The sequence below is a fragment of the Calonectris borealis genome, chromosome 1 (genome assembly GCF_964195595.1).
Source record: "Calonectris borealis chromosome 1, bCalBor7.hap1.2, whole genome shotgun sequence".
NCBI classification, from domain to species: domain Eukaryota; kingdom Metazoa; phylum Chordata; class Aves; order Procellariiformes; family Procellariidae; genus Calonectris; species Calonectris borealis.
The window spans coordinates 88,668,736-88,671,985 of NC_134312.1; the positions used below are offsets into that span (position 1 = coordinate 88,668,736).

Sequence of the window (3,250 nt, forward strand, 5' to 3'; positions counted from 1 at the left end):
ACATGTTTTAAGACAGTGAGTAAGAGTAAACGAGCATGATATTCCAGTTGACTACATCGTCTGTTTTCCTTGTTACAGTTCCATTCTAAAAAAAATCATGTGGATACCATTGTTCAACAATACCTCAATATTTCCAAGTCTAAAATCCCCCATTTTTCTTTGTAATCAATGGTGCAAGTATGGAGGAAAGAAAATCTATTTCAGTTTCAGGCAATGTAGGGTGTTTTTTTTAAATAGAGAGGTAAAGAAAAAGAGCGAATATTACTTGGCTAGCAATAGCATGCAGCATTTTTTGGTCAATGCCAGAGTAAACAAAGATATCAATTAGGTTATCCTGTAATCCTTTTACTCTTTTTAAAAGGCCAGGTATGTCCAATTAGGAACACAGTTTCAGTTCACAAACAAGCAATTTAAAAGCACGAGGGAAAAACATTAGTAGGAATTTTCAGGGCTCAAGAACTCAAAGAGACAGTATGATAGTATCAAAACACAAGAGGTGAAGCGTAGTGCCTCTAAATGTATCACCAGGGGAATCATCTAGTAACCTGCTGGTCTATAGCGGCTTTGGATAACAATGTGTCATACCAGTACCCATGTGTGTCTGGAAGATAAATGCACGAAGTCATACTGGGAAAAAACTTAGCCAACAGAAGCACACTGAAGCCTACAGACTTTGTAAGTCTGGATTAGTAAGGTATAAAAGAGTTAATATACACTCAGACCAAACTAAAAGCTAAATACAAGCTAATGCTGTATAAAAATTAAATAAGTAGTACTAATCGTTCATGGCTGAACCCTAATATTAGCACTATCTGTAGAAAATAGCTCTTGATTTGGAAAATGGAAAGGTTGCATTTACAGGAAACGGAGATCTTGTGTTACTATTGCAACACAAGACTTCAAACCCCCATTTGAACAGTCAGCTGATGCCAGCAGTCATTTTCCAGCACTGTCTTAATTTCTCCTTCCCCATCCTCACAAGCTGATGTCCATAGTAGCTTATCATTTTTGAATGCCATGCTTTGTCCCCTGATTATAGAATTGAGACTAGGTTTTTTCCCCACATAAGAGAGTAAAACTGTTTTCAATAAGACTTGACATAATAAACTGACAAGCACAGCAAAAATAATCTGCAGTATTTTTGGTAATTCAAAGACCTGTAGACACTGATATCACTTCACATATTCTTAAGGAGAAAATAATAAAATGTAGATACTAAAAATAAAATAGTAGACACTATTAAATATTTATGCTTGCTGCTCATTGAAAAGGCCTTTAAAAAGTACTGTATACAGAAGCCAAACGTTCAGCTGCTGCAGATCTGTAGAGTGCCAAAGTCAGCACAAATACAGCAACTTATAATATAATGAGGATCTGCCTCAGTTATTCAAACTTCCACTTGCAAATGCCAATGTACACTCGGCACGTTCTCGCTGAAGTGCTACAAACCGGTGGGCTAATAAACCACCTTTAGCAAGCTGTCAGCAGCTTCTTCTCCTTTTCCACCCCCTCTCCACTTCATCAAGTGGTATTAGCATTTGAAATACCATGCTGTATCAAATAGCCAGTGTACTTTGGTGAAGTATTGCATTACAATGAATAAAACTATCACCAAATTGCTTTTATTCCCAGCTGGAGTGCAAGTTCTCTGATGGAGGCTAGTAAAATCTTAGGAAGAAATCATTTTGGATAACTGCACTGAATGGATAGATCTTGATACATACGTGTCATATACTCTGAAGTCACAGCTATCTGTAACGTGTACAATATCATCCAGAATCCAGTCAAGTAAAATTTCTTTCTTGCCTTTAAGTGAATTCTAAGTGTGACGTTTGAAACACCTCATCTAAATCAGGATTTTGTCACTGGCTACAGGAATAAGAAGCACATTTGATTTGCCATCAGTATTTTCAACTGCAAAACAACAGGTGGGCCCTTTTACTACGGAAGAATTGTGGTCAGAAGCCAGCAGCAGCATTCCTGTTCCATAACCTTGCTGCTCACTCACTGCAGGGCTGCAGTCAAGGCACAGAAAGATTCAGTTCTACCCACCCAAGATGGTGGAGTGAGCCGGCACAGAAACCCAACCACTGCCACCGCTTCTCTTTATAATGGATCCTAGTATATATCCCTGGGATATCTTGTGGGGCGTCTTTGAGAGCGCTTAGCAGGTTTCTTAGTGGGGGGAACCCTACTCAGGGGGCTGCTTTGCTTTCCAGGCCTTTTCTCCCTGAGAAACGGGACCGGGAAGAGCACGGCCGCCGGCAGCGGGCTCTCCCGCTGGGGCACGGCTCCGTACGGATAACGCACACGGCGCTACGCGTTACTCGCTTCAGTCGGAGCCGGACAGGCGGCAGGCTCGGCCTCCGCTCACAGCGCAGCCTCCTGCCCTCACCGCGGCCCGTCCAGGCGGGGCAGGAGGTGCAGGTCGGCCGCCCAGGGGCCCTGGCGGCCGCCGCCGAGGAGACAGCCGCGCCGCAGGGCGCTTTGCGGGTCCTGCCGCCCCCTCCCCCCGCCCCGGAGCGCTCCGCGAGGCGGGGGCGGCCGTTGGGGGCCACACACGTTCCCTCAGAGGGCGGCTCCACAGAAAGACCGCCGCCCCTCCCAGGCAGGTAACGGCCGGAGGGGGGGACGACCCCCCCTCCCGCCTTCAGACCGCGACCCGCCGGGCGGAGGAGAGGGCAGCCGCTAGGCGTGCCTCGGGAGAGAAGGGGGCAGAAGGAGCACTCGTAGAGCTGGGGGAGAGACGCCTCACCTGCGGCCGGCGCCGGCACACCCGAAGCCCTGCTCCCTCCGGCGGCGGCAGAGGCGACGCTGGATCAGCTGATGCCGGCCCCGCGCGCATGCGCCGCGGCCCACGCCGGAAGCGCCCCGCGCGAGCCGGCGTCCCCGCGCCCAGTTCCGGGCGGAGCTTTACTCCACCTCCCCGCCCCGGCCCGGGCTGCTTCCTGCCGCCCGCGCGAGCGGGCTGGGCGTAGGGGCGCGCGATTGGCCGCCCCGCACCACGTGACAAGGCGCACCGCCTCCACCCCTCGCGCCGCGCCTCCCCGCCCCTCCCCTCCCCAAGTCACGCGGGGGATGGCGCGCGGCGCCGCTCCGCCCCCCCCCGCCCCCCAGCCCGCGAGGCGAGGGGCGGGCGCGGCGCGTGCGCGGCGGGGGCGGGAAGGAAGGGAGGGAGGGGGTGAGGGGTCATGCCGGCGAGGCGGCGGGCGGGGGCGCGCGCGGCGTGAGGTGAAGGGTCACGGGGGCG

General features: G+C 51.3%; 1 protein-coding gene across 3 annotated transcripts in view; it reads right to left on the reverse strand.

Moving 5' to 3' along the window:
• ATP6V1A (ATPase H+ transporting V1 subunit A) overlaps positions 1-2,852 on the reverse strand; it is a 31,995-nt gene extending 29,143 nt beyond the window's left edge. For 2 of the 3 annotated variants that reach the window (XR_012676210.1, XM_075166008.1), the window contains exon 1: positions 2,756-2,842. The gene's annotated coding sequence lies outside the window, so the exon portion shown is untranslated. Of the gene's footprint in view, positions 1-2,755 lie in introns of all 3 variants that reach the window. The other variant, XM_075166017.1, reaches the window with a different exon arrangement.
• Positions 2,853-3,250: the final 398 nt, after the last annotated feature.